At 46.9% G+C, this 26942-nt stretch overlaps 2 long non-coding RNA genes across 3 annotated transcripts in view; one reads left to right on the top strand and one right to left on the bottom strand.

The window, feature by feature from the left end:
* LOC311600377 overlaps nucleotides 1-26942 on the bottom strand; it is a 200572-nt gene that overhangs the window by 122268 nt on the left and 51362 nt on the right. The window lies entirely within an intron of this gene.
* Nucleotides 20884-25936, top strand: LOC311599608. The gene is made up of 3 exons (XR_014779969.1): nucleotides 20884-20999; nucleotides 21920-21987; nucleotides 25561-25936. It is a non-coding gene; the product is annotated as an uncharacterized lncRNA (long non-coding RNA).

Genomic DNA, 26942 nt, shown 5'->3' with positions numbered 1-26942 from the left:
TAAATGGAGGGATGAGTGGGAAGTGAGAAACCCATGTCACTTCCCCCAGGGAACTTTACCACAGAGGAAATCAAGAAACACATACCCCAGGACTCTCACATCCCAGATCACAAATGAAGATTACAAGTTACTGAAGACAGAAAAGCCTCACTTCCTTCCAGCTTCCACACTGACCAGTTAACACCACTCAACTCTCACAGACCCAGGTATAGGGAAGTGTGTGGCTGAGTCAGGTGTGGAAGTGGGTGCCATCTTCCTAAAATACCCACCGCTTCCTCACGGTGGCATCTGGCATGCTCTGCTCTTGCTCCACTGCAGAGGCAAGTGGATGCTCTCAGAAGCGCTCAATTTGAAAAAGATTCCTGCCTTACTCTAATAATACTCTCCCTTCCACTAAAGAGAGGAAGGAACACGGGGGAAGGAGGGGAGGGGGGGCAGCCAGAAAGCAAGCACAAGCCTCACCACGCTCTGGGCAGGGTCACTGAGACAAAGCTGGGTGAGCTCACAGCCTAGGAAGGGCAGGGTGGTCAGCAATGAGTCAGGCCCATCCAAGCTCTTTGTTATTTGTCTGTAACGATGATAGGCCAATGGGTGCTCAAAGCAGAACAAAGCCGTTCTGTGGAGCCACCACCGAGCAGAGGGCTGAGCTTGGAACAGCGCACTCAGTACGGAAGGAAAAGTCCTCAGATGTGGGCTGGGGAAGAGGCAGAAGCTCAGGGTCATTAGAGCACATGTTTATAGTAGGACGCAAACAAAAGATGGAGACTCAGACCTGTGCAACGACAGGAAGCCATGTGGCCATGGGTGAGACATCTAGCACACAGGCATTTGGATTGAGAAGCATCACCTACCACTTTCCAGAGGGCTCATAGGCTCCATGTCCCTCCCAGCTCCAGTCTCAAGTCCTGGCTTACACTCTGGCCTAGGGCACCTCTGCCGGGCACCTCTCCAGGGCAGGCACTGCCCTCCATCATTGGCCAGCTTCAGATTGGGTCAGCCTGCTCTTCCCTTGGCACTTGTCCTAAGACACTGTTCCCACAAGCACCAGGGGGAGAAGCTTGTGCTTCCAGATGGGGGACTGAGGCCTGCCTGGATGTCTGTCTGTGAGACTCTGCCCTCTGCCATCAATGCTGGACTGAAAAGCACACCTAACGACTTCCCTGCCATCCTTTAGAGACTGGTGGCCCCAATGGAACAAGTATCTAGAAGCTTCTGAGGCCCCATGGTCTAAAGCAGATTTCTGCCTGGGAGAGTGTTTTCTGCCCTATGGCAGCTCCCGGGCCAAGCAGCCAGCCTGACCTAAGACTCATGCAAGCTTCATTAATGAGACCCAACCTTTGCATTCTTTTGCTATAAATGGGAGAGGCCTTTCTGGATGTGCTGTAACCCTGTAGCGGGCACTCTTCATTGTCAATGTGACTGGGTTAGGATCATCTATGTGAGGTTGTTTCCAGGGAGTATTAACTCAAGAGAGAAAGACCCACCCTGGGAATGGGCAGCATCTTCCAGCAGCATCCCTGATAGAAAGAGGCCTTGGGAAAAGCAGCAAGGATCTGTCTGCTTGCTCTTTGGCAAGCGTATCCATCCCACTGCTGCGGCACTTTGCTGACTCAGACTCCAGCTTCTTCTACCTTCTGATGTGGAGTCAATGCTGCTGGTTCTCCAGGTAGCTCTGGGCCTTCAGCATCAGATTAGGATTGCCCAAGCATCCAGCTGTGTAGACTGGGCAACTACAGAAATCTCAGTGTCTCCATTGTGTGTATAGCTGCTGCTAGACGATCCAGGGATCCCCTACCATAGAAGCTGCCCAGTAATGCCATTGTAACTTAAATGCATCCAGATGGTTATGTTCTCTAGAGAACCCTGGCAAATACAGCCCCATTTAGAACCCCTCCCTGAACAAGCAGATCCTGACTGGACAGGCCTATAAAGGACCCCCTGGTCTTTTGAGTGAAGATGGATACTTCATTCAAAGGCCTCATCTCTGAAGGCTGCCACACGGCAAGTGTGGAGCAGGACAGAGATGCCCACCTAGACATCAACCTTTGATGATGCTCTCAGCACCAAGATCCAGGAGTCGCTTTGCTGAGTAGACTAACTTTTTGTACTTGTCCTTGCTGTGTGGCCATTCGTCTCCCCGCCCCCTCATGGGAGGTCACTGGAAGCAATCTTCCTTCACAATTCCTTCAGAATTCCCCAAGTGTGTGTCCCTACCTCCCATCCACACGTCCATGCCCGGGACACATGCAGACTATCTGACTCTCAAGGATCCCTGCTGACACCAGCTTCCCCCAGCTGAGGAGCCCCTCATCCTTCACTCTCAGATATGGGCTGTATTCTGCTCAGATCATCCTCCCAATTGAACTGGGAAGGGACACGTCCCTGTACGGGACATGTCAAAAAACTCAGAAAGATCTCAAAAAGCTTCACTCCCCCTCAGTGTCCAAGCCAACATCAGTGACATGCCCAGGCCGGGAGGATGACTTGGCCCTGCTCCACAGTACTGGGGAAGACACTGTCACCATAACAATGCTGATTCATGAAATTTGATCTGACTTTAAATAAATTTGTGGTACACTGATGCCTTCTTAGAGATGGGGGAGTGTCTTTTGCCAAAGCAGAGTTGTGCTCCATCACATAGGCTCTGTGGGGCTTAGGGGCAATTGTGACTGGCCACTCTGCAGCTGTACACCCAAGCAGGAGCCCTGTGAGCAGTGTCCAGGGAGCCAGGATTTCAAGTAACAGCAGAGGGCTCCTTTCTGTAAAGCCCTTGCTTCAGAGCTGATGGCATCGTGGTGAGTGTATGGGGAGGGGACCCAGCTGCTCTCTATGCACACTGGCTACACACGGAACACATAGGAGAAACTGGCCTTTGTGTTCTGTGATGGTGCCCATGCACATCTGAGTCCCCTGAGACCTGGAAGACCCTGAAGTCCGCAGACACAGTTCTCAGACAAAGCACAGCACAGAAGCTCCTTCCCAGCTGGCCTCACAGCTCAGATGGTGGCACTGTCCCCAGGGACAAAGGCCAGGTCTCTTCTGCAGTGGGAGGAGAAAGCCATGCTTACCTTGTGTCCACTTGGGGCTCCCCAGGCCTCACTGACATCCCACCTGCTGTTTGGCTCTGACCTTCCTGGGTCCAGGTTTCTGGTCTGGGAACTTTAAAGGCTGAGGGTGAGAGGTAGTGGGCAACACAAAGTGAGCTGAAACTTCAGGGGACCTGGCTCCCAAAAGGCCATCAATTTGTCCTCTTGTTGCTCTACTGAGCACCTACAAATCTCTGAGATAGGGGATGGCTACTAGACACTATTTTTATGAGGTGCTCAAAATGTAATCATTATTTCTAGGCTACTCTAAAAAGTGTCCCAGGGTACAACTTTTGCTGAGGACCACATGTAAGTGCCCATGAGAAGTGTCTATGGAATTATGTATGGGACTGGTTTTGTGTGCATCCACAGAGGCCACAACAGCACCTAACAGTCATGCCCTGTGGAGGAATATCTTGAATGGATGTAACGACTGTCAATAAAGTGCTGTTTAGCCAATCAGCTGGGCAGAAGGACAGGAAGTGGGAGGCGGGACTTCCTGGAGATGGGGAGGAGCCAAGAATTGACAGTTGAGGAGGAGAGAAGAAGGTTGACAGTTGACAAGTAAGGAAGAAGGAGCTTCTGAGGATCAGATTGGCAAGTGCTTGGGATATATGTATGTTATAAGGTTTAGAGTAGTTTATTTTAATTTACGAGTAGATTAGAATCAGTTTAGACTCTGCCCGGCCTTAGTGCTTGCAGCTTTAAAGTATGTCTCAGTCTCTCTGTGTCAGTTATCGGCTTCCTAGGCCAAACTGATAAAATTTATTGTAACAAATGATGAATCCTGTCCGGTCTGATCCAGCACTGGCTTACAGGGTACCCCCGCGCATACAGGGCTGCTAGTGTGACAGGCCTGGGGATCATGAACTTGAGATACTCGGTGGCAGCACTAAACATCAGCATGGGGTTTATTCGCATGCACAGTGAAGAGTGTCCAGAGTGTCCAGAGACTGAGGAAAGAGATGCCTCAGGAATGGGAAGAAAGACAAAGCCAGCAGAATGCCCAGAGTGGTGAAACTGAGGCAGTCTTGGGAGTCCCTCGGGAGACTTTCATTCAGGAGGGAGCCCCTGGGCCTCATGTCTGAGGCCACCAAGCTCCCTGACTAGGATTCAGCTAGCACCCTTTCCTCATTCCAAGAAATTAAGCTACTTAAACAAAGCCATATTGAGAGCCAATGTGTAGTGAAACTCGTCTCATGGTTCCCTAGGGAACCTGCATAGGCCTGGAGACGCCCTGGATACAACTAAGCTTTGAAAGGGACCCAAGTTCCTATGTGGGAGGCCTATAGAGTCTCTGACATGTACCCTCAGAGCATTGCCCCTTGATACTTTATCAACATTAAAAGATGGAAAACAAATAGTACATTGTGAATGATAGCTACAAGGTAACCAGTGGAGCCAAATTCCACATTTGGTCTGACCCATATGCTTTGAAGAAATCTCTGAGGTGCACTCAGCTGGAACCAAAGAGATTGTGCAGAAGAAAGTGAAACAAACGAACAAAAAGTCAGGTTAGTTGGTGTAACACAGCAAGTAGACCCGGCTGTGGGCTTTGTACTCCATTCTAGATCTTGCCACATTTTACTTAAATAACTTATTCACCTCCTCTGTAAAATAATCATAATTTATACAAGTTGGAAGATACAAAAAAAAAAGGTACTTTTAGTTGCCCTCAAGAGCCAGTATTGAGAAACAGTAACTCCATAGAAAATGTTTCTTTCACAACATTGTGGTTTTAATATTGCTTTCAAGGGGCATTCTAGTTTGCTTTTCTGTTGCTGTGATTAAGACACTCTGGCCAAAAACAACCTGGTGAGGAAAAGGTTTGTCTCAGTGTACACCTCCAGATGACAGTCGTCACTGAGGGAAGTCGAGGCAGGAATCTGAAAGCAGGCTGGCTTGCTGCTACTACATGCATCATCATCTCTGACCAGGGAACTCACTCACAGCTATGGAGGTTCGGCAGGAACCACGAAGGAAAGGAAGGGTGTGTGCTGACTGACTCTCTTCTCTTCTCTTCTCTTCTCTTCTCTTCTCTTCTCTTCTCTTCTCTTCTTCTCTCTCTCTCTCTCTCTCTCTCTCTCTCTCTCTCTCTCTCTCTCTCTCTCTCTCTCTCTCTCTCTCTCAGGCTTATGCTCAGTGGGCTTCTTGATCAGCCGGACCACCTTCCCAGGGAATGGCACTGCCCACAGTGGACTGGGCTCTCCTAAGTCTATTAAAAAACTAGTCAATCCCCCAAAGACGTGCTCACTGACCAACCTAAAAGTTCCTCAGTTGAAGCTTCTCCTCTCTAAAGACTCTAGACTGTCATGTTGACAGGCCAGCCAGGACAAGTGGTGACATCTATGTTCACATTATGCAGGTTTTCCAGTTCATTAAGAATTCATCAGTGTCGCAGTTGTGTTTTCCCACTGCGTGGATGGGGTTCACTTCAGTGGTCCCCTGTTTAGCTGTTTCTCCAACCTGCTGCACTGTAAATAACATTGAAGAAAAACTCAGTATGTAACTTTTAATTATTTCCTTAGGATAAACTCCTGTGACATGCTTACTGCCAGGTCAAATGATTTAAACATTAAGAATCTTGATAAAAAGTAATAAAATTATTTCCAGAAAATGGCACCAATTTGTTCATAGCTAAATGGGAATCTCCGTGTCCCTCGGCTTCTGCCAGACGCACTGATGTGACCTCATTGTCTGATGTCTGCCAGTTTGATTGCTGAAAAAAAATCTTTTTATTATTGAAGGGTGAACATTTTGTTTTTATTACCCACTTGTTTGGTTTCTGGTAAATGTCTGAGAGCACTGTTCATTTTTCTCCTTGGATGGTCAACGTTTTCTTATTGGCTCCTGAGAGTGCTTTAGAATTTTTAATTTTTGTCTGTCATTTGTGAATATTTGTCCAATACATTATACTTTCATCTTAACCTAAAATACTATTTTAATTTGCAAATATTTTAGTTTTAAAATAAGTTTGCCAACCTTGCCTCTTTGGTTCCCTTTGCTGGGGAAAAAGGCTCCCAGGGGTAAAACCAGAAAAGCACAGGAGTGTTTCCCCTCTGATTTTTTCCCTATGTCGAATTATCTAATCAACATGAGATTAATTTTGCTGTGATATCCTAAGAAGAGGTCTAACATCCCTCCAAATAGGAACTTGGTACCCAGGTGCCACTTCAAGAATAACCTGTTCTTTCCTGTCTGGTAGATACAAAGTGTTTCTTTTGTCAAACATGCATCACAAGAATATATATCCTAGGTCTAACAGATAGATATGATTCTATAGATACATAAGGTAAAATAGTTAAATAGGGTCTTCAAAAACCTCAGAGACCTACAGAATATGGTATTTAAAGATGTTTCTATTCTTCTAAAGATTCTTTGACAACAAGACAAGTTAACTCCTGGTAACACCCAGCCGACCTCAAAGAAGATGATCAGCATTAAAGAACCTCCTTACAGAGATGGCTTCAAATATGGAAAACCAGTCACTGGGCAAAATGTCCTTGTTTCTGCCACAGACAGAATTCTACCTAAAAACGAGCAAGCTTAGATGCAGGCAGAGTTGCTAGCTGAACTCCGCCAAGACAGAGTAAGCAAGTCCTCAATAGTTCCTGACTTGCAAATATGTCTGTCAAACATATTGGGCCAAAAGGCCAAAGATGATGCTCCAATGTTATAGAGAGTGTTGGGTGATTGTTCAGGCAGCAAACTGTCTCAGTCATTTTTTCATTTTGGAAGCTGCTAACCTCCACTTGCAGCTCACTTAGATATTTAAGTTTTATCCCTTCTCAAGTCTCTGATTGGGTTGAAGACCAGATAGTTTAGTCTTACCATTAAGTTTAGTTGGTTAGGGGTTAAGATGTTTTTAGATCAAGATAGGTGTTTTAAGTTAATAGAGATGAGATATGATTGATATTGATTTTCATTCAGAAATTTAGACCCAACAAGATAGGAAAGATGCTTTCTTCAAGTTTGACAAATACTAACAGCCAAATCACTACAAATGCAACATGTATATAACTCCTGATTATCTCATGGTTCATCTTGCTGTATGTAGTTTATTTTATTCATGTGTAATAATATAAATGTATATGTTAAAATTAATAAAAGTAAACAAATAAATAAATTTAGATCAATTCATGAAATATATTATAACTTTTAAAAAGTTATTATGAAGCACTATGTCTGTTTTTCAGTTTTCATTTTGTGCCACACACACACACTAATATCTTCTTGATTTTAGTCCAGTAGAGAAAATCATGAATTTTCTTTTTTCAAAACCGTTATACCACCTTTTTAAATTTTTTTCTCTAATTTAAAATCACAATTGAGTTTGAAATATATGATTTTGGATGGCAGTAAATTATCATTTTAATTAATTGCAGGCAAAATGTCTTTATGACGTTAAATCTTTCCCTTTAGAAACCTGGTATAAGTATTTACTTAGGGTTTTTTTTTTCCTATTTGGTTAAATGGTGAAAATGTGAAAATTCGAGACTAGTTCTGTATATTTCTTCAACTTAGTCCAAAATATTTTGTATCTCACTCTGTTGCCCAAGCAGGGTTCAAATCACTATGTAGCACTTGCTGACTTTAATCACATGGCAATCCCCCTGCTACTGGCATACTTTTAAAATGTATTTTTAGTTTGGGTTCTTTAAATCTCTTTCACCATACTCTACTCCAATCCCTCACAACACCCCAACACCAGGTAGGAGAGAAAGATTAGTGGGGAGAGGGGCGTGGTTTTCTTTAGCTGCCCCTGCTGTTTAGGGTTCTCAGCTTCCTTGGGGGCAAGTCCAGTCGTCATTTCAGGACATCTCTGACTTCTTATCACACTGCATCAACAGTAACCAGAAGCATCAGCAGCCTTTTTCTTCTTTCTCTGAGGCCCCAGTCTCTCTCTGGGTCTGGCTTTTATCCCCACTGACAAAGACCACGCCCCTGCAAGAAGCAGTTCACAGCCGACAAAGATCACATGCCCTCTCAGGAGGCAACTCTCAGCTGTGGACGAACTGAAGCAGCCTCCATATCCCACACCTGGCATTAAAACAAAAATATGTTTACATATAAGCCAAAACTTCCACAACACCCTGCATGCTGCAATTAAAGGTGTGAGCCTTCCTGCGCAACTCACCCCTTGTTTCCAAGTCAGCAACTACCAATATACAAAGGTATTTGCTGACTAGTATTTTTAGGTTGTGACTGATCAATTTAGTAAAAATCCCTTCAATGCATTCAAAAGTATTTTCAGTTTATTCTCTTGAGTTCTTTTCAGTAGCAAACTAAAACATTACAAATTATAATAATTTTATGAATTTTTCATTATATTTTCTGTTGTATTTTTCTTGTCATATCGCATTGTCTAAAGCTTGTTATCAGTGCTTAAGGTAGGAGAAAGCTTTCCCTGCTCAGTCATTGAGGGATCTCTGAAGTCTTTTACCTTAATGTTTGATAAAAAAATTTTAGTTTAAGATGAATATTTATCAAATCAAATAAAAACTCATTCCTAAGTAGCTAAAACTTTTTAAAATCATTGATTGTGCTGGCTAGTTTTATGGCAACTTAACACAAGCTAAAGCCACTAGAGAAAGGGAGTCTCAATTGAGAAAATGCTTTCATAAGATCTAGCTGTAGGCAGAACTGAAAGGCATTTTCTTAATTAGTGATTGATGTGGGACAGCCCAGCCCATTGTGGGTGGTGCCACCCCAGGCTGGTGGTCCTGGTTGCAATGAGAAAGCAGGCTGAACAAACCATGACGAGCCAGCCAGTAAGCAGGACACTCCACGGCATCTGCATCAGCTCCTGCCTCTAGGTTCCTGCCCCATTTAAGCTCTTGCCCTGAGTTCCTTCGATGATGAACAGTGCTGTGTAAACAAATCCAAATAAAGCCTTTCCTCCCCAAGCTGATTGTGGTCATGGTGTTTCATCACAGCAATAGAAACCCTAAGTAAGGCAAATGTCTTCCATTTTCTCCAAATAACGAATAATGGATTAACAGTCCACTTGGACACGTTTCTACACATGTCGCTTTACTATCCTTTTTTTTCCTCACTTCATGGTCACACCTAGGCTAGCTATTCAAAATCTGTCAAAATGTAGCCCATAGAATGGAGAAAAATCTCTGTGAGAAACTATCCTCCTGACAGAGAAATAATACTTAGAATATACAAATAACTGAAAACCTAAAAGTAATCCAGGCCCTATAACAAACTTAATGAATAAGATAATGAAATGAACAGTTCTCAAATGACCAATAAACAAGTAGAAAGTGTTCAACCTCACAACCATCAGAGAAATACAAATCAAAACTGTATCGAGAGTCCATCTTGTCCCATTCGGAATATCAAGGGATTCTTTTAACAGAGGAGAGGGCGGGAAGGGAATTTTTATACAGTGCTGGTGGGGATGTAAATTAGTCATGCCACCTGGAGTAGAGAGGTTGCTCTAAAACCTACCTACCTGAGGTCATGCAAGCAGGCCTAATTCCATCCACTCTGTGGGTCACAGAAAAAGACATAAAAGGAGCAGGGGGAGGAAGGGGTTCCACAAGAGAGAGAGGGAGTGTGAGGTAAGCAGGGGTGATGGGGAACATGTGGTCAAGATACATTACATGCATGTACAAAGCTGAAACTGTCCGGAGTTGAGGGGAACTAACAGGAACAGGGAGCGGGAGGAAGAGGAGCCGAGGGACCGTAAGGGAGGAAGGAGGCTCAGTGTACAGCACACACCAGGATATACTCATATGAAACTGCGCTCATGCAGCCTGGCACTATGAACAATTAATGTACGCAATGGCAATTTTTGAAAAGGGAAACGTGTCCAAATGGACAGTAGGTCATTATCCCTACTGCTGAGATGTGTCATCTGCGCGTGCCTGCTCTAAACCAGCTTCTTATATCTAAGATAAATGCTGGCTGACGCAGGATCATGTGGCCTCCGGTCAGCCAAGCTTAACAGGCTGGCACTGTGCTTACCAGGTGAAACACTTGTACGTGCGCCCAACGCTGCTATTTTCCTACTACTTCGGTTTTGATTTGTGTAAGAATTGTGATAGCTTAGCGAGATGAATTGGAAAGGGTTTTCATGTTATGTTTGAACATTTAAATAATGTGAAGAATTTTCTGGGGGAACGTAACAGAATGTTTTGTTAAAATTACATGTGTCCTAGAGCCACGTTTTCTTGTTCTAGAGATAACCGCTGCCAGTGTTTCAGCGTTGTCCAGTGACACTTATCTACTCACACTTTAGATACCTTGTTGAGCCGGTTTTGTGTGTTTTTATTAATATCTTTCATTTTTATTTTAGTTGTGTATAAATGTATGGGTTTGTGCATGAGAGTGTAGGTGTCCCGAGAATTGTTGGGTGTCCCGAGGGTTGTTGGGTGTCCCGAGGGTTGTTGGGTGTCCCGAGGGTTGTTGGGTCTCCTGAAGCATGAGTTACCAGCACTTGTGAGCCGTCTAGTACAGGTGCTGGGAATCAAACTCTGGTCTTCTGCTAAAGCAGCAAGCTCTCTTAATGCTGAGCCAGGTCTCCATCTCCAATTAATGCGTCTTAAGTTAACATGGTGGTTTTGCATATTTATGGAGTATAGTATAGCATTTCAAAACGTGTGTACACAGTGAAGTTTTACCAGTCTTCAATTTCCCAAGGACTAACCAAATCGTATCAAAGTCTATTATGATTGTATTCATTCTCATTTTGGATTTTAATCACTTGGTATCTGTCCTCAAATCTTCTTTTCCATTTCTAATTTTATGCATTTCTGTTTTCTCTTAATTATTAAACTTCTGCTTTTATTTCCTTCCAAGTGGATTCATAATTCATTTGGATATTCCTCTCTTTTCTAATACACTGATTTCTGCAATCATGTTTTACTTCCAGATGTTTTCTTGTTTTGTGTGTGTGTGTGTGTGTGTGTGTGAGAGAGAGAGAGAGAGAGAGAGAGAGAGTGTGTGTGTGTGTGTGTGTGTGTGTGTGTGTGTGTGTGTGTGTATGCACTATGTACAGCAAGAGCCCTCAGAGGACAGAAGAGGGTGTCAGAGGCCCTGTAATTGGAATCACAGATGCTTGTAAACCTGTGGGTACTGGGAATAGAACCCAGGTCCTCTGCAAGAGCAGCAAGGGCTCTTAACTGCTGTGCTCTCTCTCTAGCCAACTCCCCTCCTAACGTTTTAAGTATCGGGACAGTTTCACTATTCCCGGTGTTGTAATGGGGAAATCTTAACCCTGTGACTTTTCATGATTCTGTCTTGACCACTCCCATAAGAGCAATATACAGAGTTCCAGTGACATTAAACACACACACACACACACACACACACACACACACACACACACACACACACACATTTTGATGCCCTGGGGATGCAGCTTCCTTGTTGCCTGACTCTTACGCTTGGAAAGGGCCAAAGGTTCCAGTCAAGGTGGATGCAACATTTGAGCAAGATTCTGACCTCTGGCCTCAATGGATGGAGCTGGAGGATACGAGCCCTCTATTTTGAGGGACCCAAAGGGAAAAAAAACAGAGATGAGCACTTAGGGGAGCACATGCACCATTGTGTCTGAAGTAACAGCTATGGGGGTGCCAGAACGGCAGCTGAACTGGAGGAGGTCTTGACACCCAGGCCAGTCCTACAGATACTCACAGACACCCACCCACTAGTGCCAGGTGGGGGCTCTCCTCTCTCCCCTCTCTTCCCCCTCACCTCTCCCCCCCTCCATCCCTCCTCCCCTCCCCTTTTTCCTCTTCCCCTTCCTCTCTTTTTTTCTTCTCCTCCTCCCCCCCTCTCTCTCCTCTTCATAACTCTCTACCAGTCTTTGTCTTAACAAACTAAAGCAAAAACAAAATTTCTTGCCCAAGAAGACCCAGTTTTAGACTCTAAATGCAATGCTCTTAAACTGTCAATTCCCAGCAGAAGCAGCGGCACAAGCAGGCCCGTGTTAGAGCATGAAAACAGTTTTTTGTCCACACGCACACACAGTGTTCACGGGTGAAAAAGCACAGAGGGCCCTAGCCACCAAAAGCCAAGGCTCTGAGCCACCAGTAGCTGTTGTCCCCACCTCTGCCAGGATCATCTGCTGACTGCTTGCTACAATTCATAACAGACACGTCACCACTACATTAAAGGACTTCCTAGAAGCCTTTGACATCCTTTTTATAAATGTGTGTGTGTGCGCATGCGTATGCATGCATATGCACATGCTCCTGTTCACGTGTGCCATGGTGCACATGTGGAGGTTAGAGGACAGCTTGGTGCAGCCAGTTCTCTTCTTTCCATCATGTGTGTTGTGGGGGATTCAACTGAGACCACCAAGCTTGGTGGCAAGTGCCTTTACCCACTGAGCCATCTAATTGGCTTCCTTGATGTCCTTATGGGGACTGCTGTGCAAGGCCCCGGTTCCCTCCTTGAATACCAGTTTAACACTGATTTCCATGACTCTGTCTCGGCCACTCCTGTAGGAGACAGTATATATGGCTCCGATGACAGGAAACAGCCTGTACCGTTTTGATCTTAGGAATGCAACAGTACGACTCCATGATGCTGCTTCTCCCTTTGACCACTCTGACCTAAGTACCATGTGCTTCTGGGATGAAGAATAAGAAGTACGAGGCCAGAAGCATCACAGCAGAAGCACAGGTCCCCTCGGAGCCCTTCCTGGCCTGCACCACTCCGACGCCGGAGGCTGACACCCTCCGCTCTCACTGACATTAGACAATCTATGTGGCCCTGTCCACCAGTGCCTCAGGCTGGAACCTTAATAATTTCTTTAAAATAATACCACCGGGAAGCACTGTTGGTTTGACCAGCTCGGAGGCTACAAGGCTGAGGCTGCTCCATGGCACGCAATGGCAGAAAAGACTGCACACAGTTAGGAAAGGAAACATGGCTAAATCACAGAGGTGACTCAAAATCAATAGCAGGATCAATACAGCGCTGGCTGGTGACAGCATTTGGCTGTGCAGGTTTTCACATTGCTCCAGGGTCCTTTTCTATTGGGGCTGCACAAAGACAGACGTGGGGGGACAGTGTGCAGGGGCTGCTTATTTCCTTAAACGTCTGATTAGATTCCTCAAGTGTGGCTTTCGCTTTTCCCTTGATCCAGCAGCAGAGTCTATCTGTTCCAGCCCCGTGCACAAGGAGATGCCAGTACAGATCACAGCATGCGTAGCTGGGTAAGTGCCAGCAGGGGTTACTCCGTGTTAACCGACAGGACTGTGGAGGAGCTGCTGGGACAGCCTCCTGCAGGAAATCCAGGTCACCCAAGGAGCTCGCTCCAGGCAGTGACTTAATCACTGGACTCTCGATGGTGGACCAGGAGCCACTGGGCAGACTGCCCTGTAAGACAGCAGCCCACTCTGCAAAGCTGTCTTTCAAAGAGACCCCAGGTTAAGTAGAGTGCCTCGTTTCTGGTGCTGGCAACTCTTCTGAGTGCTTTAAGCCTCTGCACTCCACTGTTCTGTCTCTACTACAAAGCCTTGGGAACAGCTGGCCTTAATGTTTTTAACCTCTAAACTTTCATTGGGTGGGGGAGGGGCAGGGCTCAGTAGCAGAGAACTTGAGTTTGAATTCCCAGCAGCTGTGTGAAAAGCTGGGCACAGCTAGACTTACTCGGTGCTGTGGTGGGAGGCAGAGGTAGGACAATCTCTGGAGCTTGCTGTCTGCCAGTCTGCCTGAAAAACATAAGCTCCAAGTTCAGTGAGAGACCCTGTCTCAAGGGAATACAGCAGAGAGTGACAGGCCAAGGCACCTGGATGCTCTTCTCTGGGCAAGCAATGCAGACACACACACACACACACACACACACACACACACACACACACACACACACGGCGACAAGGGGGGGAAAGAGAGAAGGAGAGAGACTTATTCAGCTAAAATTACTGTAACTCATTTTTGCATGATGGAACCAGGAGGATTCAAAGACATCAAGTCATTTCTCAGGTACGCCAAACAGTGTTAAACTCACCTAAGTGGAATGTTATCAGTTCAGAAAACCCACATATAGCACTAGCTATATCCTGCCATCGATCCATGAGCAGAGGCAGGACACAGCTGTCGGTCTGCATTTGTTATTAATGGGAAGACTGAAGTTTTCAAGGCAAAAAAAATAACAATATCCTTTCAACTTGGGAAATGGAAATCTGTAAATAAAACATGTACAGTTGCTAGCTAAGGGCAAGGTGTGTCTACCGTGACCCTCCAAATGCCTGATCTAGAAAGAAAAGGACTCCTACCGGGGGCCACAGTCCATCTACAATTCCTGAGCTCACAGTCTAGAGCTGCTGAGGGTGGGCTACCGTGGATGCGTGGTCTAAAGGTGCACATGGCTCTAAGGAGTGGCAAAGGAACACACTAGTGTAGCCCAGCACACTAGAATGGCAACAGCGGGGGGGGGGGGGGGGGGGGGTTGGAGGGGTGGAGGAACCAGGCACCATGTAGCTAAGCCTTAAAACTCTTCAATACTAGAAAAATCCTGATTCCACTCTCAGCCCTTAAGTGGTGGGGTGGAATGCGGACAGTGGTAAGCAGTGTTCCAGGCCCAACTTAGAGACTGCTGTCCATACTCAGGGCTGGGGGCTTCCTTCTCTCAGCCCTCTTACGGCATAGAGAGGTCCTGCTGCACTGGTGACTGTGGGGACCTTCAGGCCACTCAAGTCCATCCGGGCCTTTAAAAAAAGTTTCTTCAAGTAATAGTTTCTATTTTTATTTGTGTGTGTGTGTGTGTGTGTGTGTGTGTGAACATGAAGGCTGGTGTGGAAGCCAGAAGTAAACACTCAGTATCTTCCCTCAGTCACTGTCCACCTTCTTTTTTGGGGGTGCAAAACCTGGAGGGAACCTGGAGCTCCCCTACTTGGCCAGCTTTGCTGGTTGAGTGAGTCCCAGGGATCTTCTGCCATTCACCATCACTTGTGGCTTGTTTCCATCGGTCCCGGAAATTGAAGTTGAGTCCTAATGTGACTGCAGAAGGCACGTTACCAACTGAGCCATCTCCCCAGCCCACATACTGTTTATTTTGGGGGGAATGTATTACACAGTCTGCTGTGACCCTCAAATGCCTATACTGAATTCCACAGACTCAGATTGTGGCTGTGCTGGAAGACAGGGTCGTTAAAGATGTAACTAAGTAAAATATAAAATCATTAAGGCGAACGTAATGTGATCTGATTGCTTCCTCATAAGATGACATCAGTACACAGACACACATAGGGGCAACAACCCTGAGAGGATGTGAGGCTTTCTGGTTTAATTCTGTTACTATGATAAACACTATTACCAAAGCCCATTTAGGGAGGAAAGAGTTTATTTCTTTTTACACTTCCAGGTCACTGTCCACCATTAAGGGAAGGCAAGGCAAGAACTCAACATAGGAACCTGGAGCAGAAACCATGGAGGAACACTGTTGCTTACTGACTAGCCCTCTACCTCAATCTCAACTCACTCTGGTCTTATACATACCAGGCCCACCTGTCTAGGGATGGTGCCACCCACAGTGGTCTGGGGCCTCCCACATCAATCACAAATCAAGACAATGCCCCATGACATGGTGTCTTACCTAGAGTCTCTAATGATGGGATGAAACACAATGACAAAAATTAAATTATGGAGGAAAGGGCTTGTTTCATATTACACTTCCAAGTAAGCATCCGTCACTGAAGAAGTCAGGGCAGGCACTCAAGCAAGGCAGGACTTACAGACAGGAACCGATACAGAGGCCATGGAAGAATGCTGCTTACTGGCTTTCTCCTCATGGCTTGTTCAGTTTACCTTCTCATAGCACCCAGGACCAGCAACCCAGGGGAGGCATGCCCACAGGGAGCTGGGCCCTCCCATGACAAACATTTTAAAAATCTCCTACATTCCTGAGTCCATTATGAAGGAATGGACATTGGGGCAGAAATTCAAAACAGGAACCTAGACACAGGAACTGAGCGACTGCAGAGAGATGCTGCTTACTAGCTTGCCCTCCATGGCTTGCTTCATCTGTTTTCGTACACAATGCAGGACCACCTGTCCAGGAGAGGTACCACCCACAGTGGGCTAGGACCTCCCATATGATTACTCCAGAGGCATACCCAAAGGCTAAACTGATGGATACAATTCCTCGGGCGCAGTTCCTTCTTCCCCGGTGACTCTAATTGGTGTCAAGTTGACAAGAACTAACCAACACAGTAACAGAGAAATCCATGAGTGGTGCCCTAACACACCAGCCACAGGAAACATCCATAGCTTGTATTAAGATTATAAATGTTGGGCTGAGGAGAACCTGAGTTCTAGCCTTGAAATTTATGTACAAAGCCAACTATGATGGTGTGCGTATGCGACTCTAGCACAACAGAGGCAGAGAGACAGCATATCTCTAGGACTCACTGGCCGACCAGCCTAGCCTATTCGGCAAGCTCCAAGCCCCTGAAAGACTATCTCAAAAAGCAGGGGACAGTGCACAAGGAACAATAGCCAACATTGTCCTCTGACCTCCACATGCACTTGCATTCACACACACATATGCACCTGCATGCACAGACAGACAGACAGACAGACAGACAGATACACACACACATACACACACACACACACACACACACACACACACACACACACACACACACAGGTGAGGGGGATACAGATACAGACACAGAGAATGTGGACCCACAAAGTTCTTGCAAGAAAGGGAGAGGGCTAGGTAGATGTTGAAGGATGTTCTGTTCTGGGAAGGCAGCTGTCAGCTGTCCCTGCCCCACAATCCACTCCTTCTAGAAAATGGACTGCTTACAGTGTGGACAATGAGTTCCTAAGATCCCTCCCCAAGGTGTAACCTGGCCCTGGTGGACCTCAGAAAACCTGCTGCCACAACCAGCTGATAACTTGCCCCACCCCTCGGCTCTGCTACCAGGCCATGAGCTCAGCCTGTCCCGATAAGATCGTAGCCCTCAGGTGGCTGTGCCAGGACCCGGGGCTGCTCCCTGTGAAACCCAAAGTTAATGAATGCGAGGCCTGCACAGCCTACAATAGGGTCATTCTCCCCAGCTGTGCATGAGCAGTTCCATGTAATATTTATAAACCGGGTTAGTGCTAAGCCTTGAAGGGAGGCTGGGCCTGGAGCCTTGCACTACTGACCCACCCCAGGAGTGAGTGCAAAAGCACCTCTGCAGGTAAGAGACCCACCCAGTAGATCCTGAGCCCTGAGAGAACCTCACCCAGCACCCAGCCCTCATACCTTCATCTGAACAAGGAGAAGGCTCACATCCAACCGCACTTACTCTATAGATAAGGACAGCCTCTAATCCTTTTGCCTTTTACACGGCAGCCAGTGGGGCCTGTAGACAGTGTAGGACATACACCCTTCCTTTCTGGGTCTCAGCAACCCAGCAGATGCTAATTAGACATGTGGACAAGATGTGAACCCACTGTGAATAGGAACAAGGAAGTAGATTGTAACCAGCAAAATGCATGTTGGGAGCTGGAGAGATGGCTTGAAGGTTCTCAGCACTGGTGACTCTTCCAGAGGACCCACATGCTGGGTCACAGCCATCATGATTCAATGCCCTCTTCACCCCTCTTCTGGTAGTGTACACATGTGATACACAGACATACATGCAGATAAAACACACATAATACACATTAATTCATTTAAGAAAATTTTTAAATGAATCTTGATGAACATTTGGACAGCAAACCTGCACTCTGAGGGCTAGGAAGACACTAGGATCTAAGGCTTTCTGGTCCCTGTCACAGTTGCCAGTGAGTGCGGCTGGGCTCCAGTAAACCTCACTTATGGGTACAGAAGCTTGGAGTCCACATAACTCTTATGAGCTCTGGAATGTCATCCTCCCTTTGGTTTAAAAAAAAAATGTAAAAGCAAATTCCAAAGTCAATGGCCATTTAGATATAAGCAGTCACGTCCTAGGGCATAGCATAGTGTGTAGGTATGAACCATGAGTGACAAGGGGATGGCGTGTTCTGCCCGGGCCACCTCTGCAAGCTCTTTCTTCCACTTCAAAGGCAACCCTTGACTTCCGGCTATGCAGCTCAGGGAAGTGGCAGGTCTGCCTTTCCTCTCCCTTACCCTCTCGCTTCCATCGGTTAGCGTTTTCATCTACATTGTCAGGAATAGCACCCTTGGCATTTCTATCTTGGAGCCATAATCAAGTATTCTGGGCTTTCTCTTCTAGTTCGGCTGGTTTGAAAAGAAAAGTAATGTTTTTAAATAATGAGTACACGCAGGTTGTTGTGGGTATATCAAGAGGTCCCTGGTCAGGGCCAGCAGTGGGGTGTCCTCTCACCCTCCACAGGTCCCATGCTAAAGTCTTCTGCCCTTCCTCAGGGGATACTGCCAGCTCCGATGTTGAGTGTGCTGTCTTCTTATGCCCCGCCACCAGTTGTTCAGTCCTCCCTGACATCCTCCCAGCCATCCTCCCTGCCGTCCTCCCTGCTGTCTTCCCAAGGCTTTTTTATGCCCTATCTGCTTGTCCATCGTGTTCTTGGTCCTGCCCCATTGCCACGCCTTTTCTTTCTGGCTAAACAGGATGGTGATTCGGGACAGGTAACAACATGCCCAGTCTCAGAAGACAAACCATGAATCCTCAAATGCAGTCAGCAGAGGTTGTGAGTCTTGGGGCCCCAGATACCCATACACTAACCCCTGCCAACTGGACCTGAGCCCCCGGGTGTTTCTGTTAAGTTGTACTAAGATGGGAAAAGCAGTCCTGGCTATTCTGGCTCCTGCCTACCTTACAGTGAGACGTGAGTTATGGAAGTGTTTTTCCTTCAGAATAAATGGAGAGACCGTCCACCGACTCTGACCAAACCTGCATTATGTCCAGAAGAGTCCTGAGATGACAGATTGGCAAACAGAAAGCCCTCAATGCTGCAGATGACAGTTCAGAAGCTTGGAGACAGAGTGAGCGTGTGCTGATGACCTGCGGCTTCTAAGTCAACTCATGAAGGGCCCTGCTTCCTACTAGGTGTGACTTTCCAGTCCTCCTATCAGCAGAAGGGCCTTTCTCCTCTACACCATGATGTTCTCCTCTTTGAGGAGGATTCTGTGTCAAGATCCATTTTTAATGAATAAGATCGCCTCCAAGTCCTCTGGCTTCTTGTCCTGACTGAGATGTTTCTTTCTGGCTTGATCTTGCTGCCTTGTTTTTCTTATTTGTCTTAATAGCTTTCTGAAAAACATCCTCAAGTAGCATTCTCGGAAAGGGGCCATTGGATGCAGGCTGTCCACCTTCTCTCTGTGTCTGTGCTGTCTCTGACCTTGGTGTGAGTGCTCATGAAAACATTGATGCTGATCTGAATTCCATTTGAGGCCCAATTTGTCTCTGGCAATTTCCCAGTTGTTTTGTTTTACCTTAGTATTCTGAAGTCTCAGGAACAGGTCTAGAACTTGTTCCATGGCTGAGTCTATTACTTGGAAATTACTTTGTGTCTCTTTGGAGGTCTTTCACTATATATATATATTGTGAGACAGAGTCTTTCTGTGTTAGCCTTGGCTGACCTGGACTTGCTTTGTAGACCAGGTTGGCCTCGAACTCACTGCGATCCACCTCCCTCTGCCTCCCAAGTGCTGGGATTAAAGGCGTGTGCCACTACACCTGGCCATATATTATTTCTTAATCATTTTCTCTCAATAAATACCTTTAGTCATGGGGTACGTGTTCACATCTACATATGTACATGTATACATATAAGTGTGGGTGTAGAGGTCAGAGCTCAATGTCAGGTGTCTCTCTCAATCGCTGTCAATTTAAGACCTGGTTTCAGTTGGCTAAGCTGGTAATCAATGGCCTCCAGGGATCTGCGTGGTTCAACCTATGCCTACATGGGGGCTATAGACATGTGCCACCATCCCCGGATTTTACATGGGTAAAAATCCATGACTGTCCATGCTGGGGAGGGGTCCTGTCTACTTCCAGTCTTAATGGCCGGTCTTCCTTTCCGTGGCATCCCCCTGCAATTCATTCCTTTGTTTTCCTTTTCCTTCTTGACCAGTCTCTCAACAGAATCTGATACTTGAGGAAGAGGAAACACGAGCACAAACTGACTGCTTCTGTCATTAAATGAATAACACTGAAACTTGCAAAGTTACATTTCATATGGAAAATGGAAGTGGCCCCTCTCCCCAGTCCCTGAGATCATAGCAGACCCCATTCTCAAAGAACTGTAGCGCAAAGGAGGGAGAGAGAGAGAGCTTGGCAAATTGAGCATCAAGTGGGAAGCGGCTGGCATGAGAATAGGGACCTGAGGTTTCACAGCTGGGCTCTGTGTTCTCTGGTGTCCAGTCCTTTCTGTTTGTTCCCCATCACCGTACAGCATCAGCAGGGTGCTTGGCAGAGGCTGGGGGGCCTCTGAGCTTCCTACATTGGAGTTAAATGCCCCTGTGAAATGTAAAGAGGGAGCCTCACTCCACTGTGGTGTTTAAGAGTGGTTAGCATTAGCTATTCATCAAGGCAGAGCCTCCTGGTTGAATCCTGCTGGCTTTATATGAAGAGGGGACTGCCATCCAACATCCAATGCCTCATGCCATCTCAGGACTTGTCCAGGAGGAGCATGTGGGCCCTTGTGCCTGTATGACTGAGAGCTAAGGAGCTCTTCACCTCACAGAGCTGCACAGCTTTGGGAATACGTCACAGCGTGGAAAGCAGACCACGGAGTCTGATAGGCAAAGAGGGCATCCAACAGCCTGGAGCTGGCTCTGAGCACGTGACTGATGCCACAGAGGCACTTAAGGAGGCAACATCATGTCCTCTACAGTGCTGAGTACCTGCTACTCTTCTCTCCTCCTCTAGGTCCTTTTCTAGAGCCACAGGTGGCCATGGATGGACCTTGGACATCACAGAACAGCCCTGTAGTGAGGATCCTGGTGCCCAGCATGACCTTGTGGAACAGAGCCTCTGAACAACTCTTACAGTAAGAGAATGGCTTTGGTTTTCATTGGGGAGCCATATCTGGGGCTTCCATGCAGCGTCAGTATCCCTTGCCTCGCCCTGGAAGCAGATAGAAGGCCAGATGGGAGATGGCCGTTCTAAACAGGCTTTTGGAGTAGCTGACTATGCTAAAATTAGAGGAGGAATGGGGAAGGTATATGGGGAAGGTTATGCCCAGACCCAGGGTTTTGTAGGACAATTCCGACTTGAGTCCAGTCAACAAAGGAGGAAGCAAAGTGGGTTGGAGAAATCTTTCTTAGAACAGATAGATCCTTTAAGGAGGGAAGCAGACAGACACACCTCTGAGGGCATCAGCTCAGAGGCCCAAGCTGCCTCCCTGATAATGACAAAAACTGGCCTGGGCATGAGGTGGCACAAGGGAGATGTGAGATGGGCAGGACTGTGGACAGGGGTGGCCACCCTGGCTCCACAGAACATAAATCTGGCTTTCTGTAGGGAGAGGGGGTTTGGAGCATCAGAGGAACTGCTTTCAGAATGTCTTCAGTCATCCACAGGTGACAAGTGTGGTCAGAGCTTAAAGCATGGGATGATGAAGGTACGCTGGATGCAGGCAGCTAGGCCCCACAGGCTTACTGAATGTAGATTCTCAACCAAGGAGGAGACTCACTGATGAGCGATCTGGGGAGGCCATGGGCACAGCAGTGGGGGAGAAAGGACAGGAGTGTCATAGATGTGTGCAGACCGCATGGGTCACAGTGATGACACTGATAAAGCTACAGTCTCTCCTTTGTGGTCCCACATGAGCATTAGGGTAACCTTCAAGACAGAGTTAGACACCCATTGCATAGCTGAGGAAGCTGCTGTCCACACAGGCTAGAAACTAGCAGGTTGCTGTTGGGCACAACTCACTTCCCTCTGGATTCTCCTGTGTTTTTTCTAAAGACAAAGATGTGGAAAGTCCTGAGGGCAGACGGCAACCATGGCACAATGGATCCCTATGACATGGACTGGTAAGCACCATGTCATTACATCCCTGCAGCTCGCTGGCACTGCAGATGGAGGTGCAGACATGGAGGGTGGGGAGCCCTGCATCACGTATGGCTACAGCAAACGTCTCAGGGTGGGAGATGGTCCTCAGAGCAGGCAGAGCATCCAGCAAGCCATAGCCACCTGCTGGGAAGCCCCAGTTCCCCAAAGACAAGTAGTACCCTCGCATGTTACCATCACAAGTCATTTTCAAGTCCATATGTGCACTGAGTTTTCTAACTGAAAAAGCCTGTAGTTCAGCAGTCAATGACCACTAAACCGCTGCCTGCCGTGAAACAATGACAAGGCTAAGAATCGATGGGCATGTATCAAGGAAAGCCTTGTGCTGGGCCGAGACAACAGCACGACAAAGCAAATGTTTGCATTCTTTAAGAATAGCATCTCATTTATAAAGTATGAGTAATAAAATCAATACTGCTGAAATTGAGCAGCAGCAGCAGGGTGGAGTGCTTCTCCCAGCCTTACAACAGGTGCCAGATAAGGTTTTGTGTGCCTTTTAGTATCAGTTCTTTTTTTCTCTCTCTCTCTCCTTTCTTTTAAAGAGATTATGGATGAAGATGGAATGTGCAGGGGCAAGCCTGTGGGAATAACGTCCTTTACCGAAATCCTGGCCTAACTAACAGTCAGTAAGCATGTTGGATAACTGAAACTCAGCTTTCCTTGGGGGAAAAAAATGGACTTAAGCCAGCAAACTAAAACTCAGTGGTCCCTTGCACACCTATTTTGGAGAACAGTGTAGGGAGACCCTTGCCCCTTGGCTGAGAAGAACAGCATCTTCAGCACCTGAGAGAAGGATGGCCATCAGGGGCATTTTCATGGTCATGGTGAAGTCTGGGAAGGCAGGTGGTTGAGCTCTCTTTAGCTCATGCCTTTGCGCTGAAGCCACACACAGGAGTGGCTGAATGGCATGGCTGAGGAACTACAAAGACATGAAGAGGGACATAGTAGGAAGCTGACCAGCAGGGGACCTGGAGTGATTTCCCCCAGGGAAATGCCCCCATAGGACTCTCCTGTAGCCTTAAAAAAGCTTCTGGGACTCTGGGCAAGGTCCCCACTTAAGGTGGCTCCTGTCTGCCCCGCCTAGTCAAAAGAGCCAGCCCTCTGTCCTGCACTTGAACTCTAGAGCCCTGGCATGCTGCACCTGGGCTGGCCTCGGGCCTCTCCTCCCATCTCTGCTCCGCCTACACCTGAGTTCTGTGCTGTGGTGTCTTAGCTGGACTGGCAAGACCATGATTCAGGTTCACATAGTGAGCCCAGCCTGGGCGATCCCTTCGAGCCCTTTCCTAGGCTGGCCAAGAGCCAATCGCTGCTGCTTCTCCAAGACACTTGGGAAGCAGGCCCTGCTGCCCGGCTTGACTCTGCCTCCTTATCCAGAGTCACAGCTGGGCCAGGCACTTCAAGAGATGCCTACGTCCACTAGACTTGCCCTTGGGAGACCCCTCCCCAGCTGTCCCTCACTGGGCTCTGAGCAACGCTCAGTGATGGAACGCTGCCTTGGCAAGCCCACGGTGGGGCCGCCTGCCAAGTGCTCTCCCAGGAGCAGGGGTTGTTCTGCAGGAAAGAGGAAAAATGACTGCAAATAAGAGCAGACGTCAGCTTTCTCCCACAGCAGGATGAGGTCATTCCAAGCATGCTCTCCTCTTTCTGGATTCTTTTCATTCATGTGAGGTGGGAAGCCCTGAATCCAGTATGCCTGTGGGCCATCTCCATGCACACGCCAGTGCCCAGGGTGCTCAGGATGTCCGTAGCTGGGACCCTCGCTGGCTGCCCTCTGCTAGAGGTGGCCATTTGAGACCTTGCTGCAGTGGGCTAAAAATAGGAGCTCCGAAGCAGCAGTGTGTTTCCTAGAGCCAGACACTTTCCCGATACACAGCGGCTGCCAGGAGCCACCTGCAGCCTACTACTGTCTTAAGCAGTCCTCAGCCCATGTTGCTCATCTGACAGTGATTCATGGGCACTCACCAGAGCCACTGGTAAGCAGGGACCAGACTCTATGAGCAGCACCAGACCACCACCACCACCCCACCCCCCGAGGAAGCATAGGCAGAAGAAGGGCTCTACACAGTCAACAACAAAGATGTCACCCCGGAGAGCATCCAGTGGGGCAAACCTTCAGGCAGTGAGGGCAAGAGGGCAGGGGACCCTGCTGCTTATAACTAGAAGGAAGTTGGGATGCAGACAGATGTGGGCCAGTATGGACATGGAGATGACTGATAGGTGGACAGACAGATGAGATAGGTAGGTAGATAAATAGATAACTAGATAGACAGACAGACAGACAGACAGATGAACTATGGTTAGATAACGGACAGACATATGGATAACAGACAGACTACTATGGTCACATATGTGTTGTAGATATGTGACATGCATGCTTATAGACACTCATGCATGCACATAGGCTTGCATACTCAAACATGTACATAGTATGTTCACAGTCATGTATGCACTCACATGCCTAGACACACGTGTGCATTTACATGAATGCATATTCATGGACACACTCACTTGTGCACACACTAATGCAAATGTAGGCTCACAAATCCCAGAAGTCACAGAGCATTTGGGAGGCAATTGTTTCCCATCTCTTGCCCAATCTGCCCTGCATATTCACATGTGCTTCTGGCCCTGCTCACACAGCAACGGAGGGAACACCTCTTCTCCTGTAGCTGGAGCTGATGTCCTGCCCTTCTACCCACCCAGAGGCTCCATTAAAAAACTGCTAGAAATAATAAGAAAAAGCAGAAACTTGTGAGATACAACTTCGACATGAAGCCAGGTGTGGTGGTGTACGCCTTTAATCCCAGCACTCAGGAGGTAGAGGAAGATGAGCCTCTGTCCACAAAGCCAGTTCTAGAAAAGGCAGGGCTGCTGAACAAAGTGACCATGTCTCAAAACAACAACATGCTCAAAGCAAATTCACTACTATGAAACTATGCAAAAAGTTAATTAAGAAAACTGAATGTATTATAGCATTCAAAAAATTAACCCGATTGCATACCAATATCAGTAACTTCCTCCAGACTGAAATTTATCCTTGGAACAAAACCATGTCCCCCCACCACCACCAATCCCTAACCCCTGGCATCTAGCATGTTCCTCTGCTTCTGTGAATTCCACCCTGTTAGGTTCCACCATGCAGCCTTTGATCTCCTGTGTCTGGTGTGTTCCTCTCATTCAGAATGGCAGAATGTTCTTTTTATAGGCAAGTAAATATGACTCAACACACTTATACATTACTTCTCTTTCCGTCTATCTGTGCTCTCAGGCTACTTACTGTAAATGAGGTTTGTGGAATTTCTCTTTAGAATACTGAATCCAACTCCTTCAAGACACAGTGGCATCATGACTTCTCTTTTTAGTTTTGGGTGAATGCCTATGCTGCTTCTGTAACGGCTGCACCAGCTCCAGCCCCTCCAACAGGGAGCAAGGGTCTCCTTTCCGCACCTCCTCACCACTTCCATCACTTGACCTTCTCACTGAGGTCTTCCTTCGAGTTTCCATGATAACAAGTTCTGTTGTTTACTTTCTCATAGGCTGTTGGTCATTTCTTCTTTGTGGAAAAATATGCATCTATTGGGTCTGTAGAGGAATTCTAAGACGACAATACGACTGCTCTGGCAAAGGATCGACATCCAAAGATCTAGGTGTGTGGTCTGGCTGGAATGACACACTTTTAACCCCTCTGGTTGGAATGCAGACACACCCTTACTATAGATCTTTAATCCCAAACAGTGAAGGTAAAGTTAGTTTGTAGAAGGAAGCACCTGTGTTTAAAAGTGAAGTCTAGTTGAGGAGCAGACAAAGTGACAAATCAGAGAAAGATTTGAGAGAATGAGTCAGAGATAAGATACATCCAACTTTCATGAGAAAAGAAAGAAAACAGAAGACTACGGAGTAGAGTATGATACAGCAGAGAGAGAGGGGGGGACAGCACAGTAGAGAAAGGAATAGAATTAAATACGGTAGGATGTTCAGTAGAGCTGCATTCTGAACAGCACACCACACAGTACAGCACAGGCAGTTCAGTACAGTTCGGTTAAGTTTGTACAGTTCCGGTGCTGTCAAGTTCATGGAGTTCAGAAACAGAACAATTCAGGAAAAACAAGAGAGGAGCCACTTTGAATCAGTCAACTTGGAGAAGAGTTACGAGCCAGAACATCTGAGTTGAACCAGCCAGCCAGAGTGAGCTTCTTCAGCAGTGGGCCTCCAAGACGACAACTGAGTCAGGCAAATAAAAGTTACATTTCAATGGGTCCTTTTGCATCTTCAGTTGGGTACCACCTTGCCATCGGCTTGTATAGATGCCCTTTGTTGCTTGCTAGTCTGACGTAGTAACATCTGTCTGTTTTCATTTGTGTTACTTGTGTTTGGGGAGTCATATTCATAAAGTCCCCAGTACTAGTGTCAGGGAGACTTACCCCTTGTTTCTCCTTGTTTTATGGTTTTGGCTGTTATGTGTCATCCTCCCGTCCATTGTTTTGTTGTGTAGTACTGGGGACTGAACCAAGAGCCTTGTACGTATTAGGCAAACACTCTGCTACTGAGCTCTATACCACGCAGGCCGTAAACTCATGATCCTCCTGCCTCAGCCTCTCAAGTATCTGGGATTATAAACTCATTCCACTATGCCTGGCATGAGTTTATTTTTGAGCGTAGTGTAAGATAGGAATCTAAATTCCTCCTTTTGCGATTGGGTACAGACTTTCCCCGTCACTGTTTACCAGAGCCCACCCTCTCTTTGTGTGTTCTTAGCAAATTTCATGTAGACGTGGGTTTATCCTGAACTCTCAGTTCTGAGACAAACAACAAGCATCTTAGTCTTTGTGCTGGCGCCATACTGCTCTTGTTACTATAGCTTTGTGATATAGTTTAAAATCAGAACATGTAATGCCACCAGCTATTCTTTTCCCACTCA

This window comes from Acomys minous (assembly GCF_964271855.1).
Source record: "Acomys minous genome assembly, chromosome: 6".
NCBI lineage: Eukaryota > Metazoa > Chordata > Mammalia > Rodentia > Muridae > Acomys > Acomys minous.
This window is presented reverse-complemented; position numbering and strand designations above follow the sequence as displayed.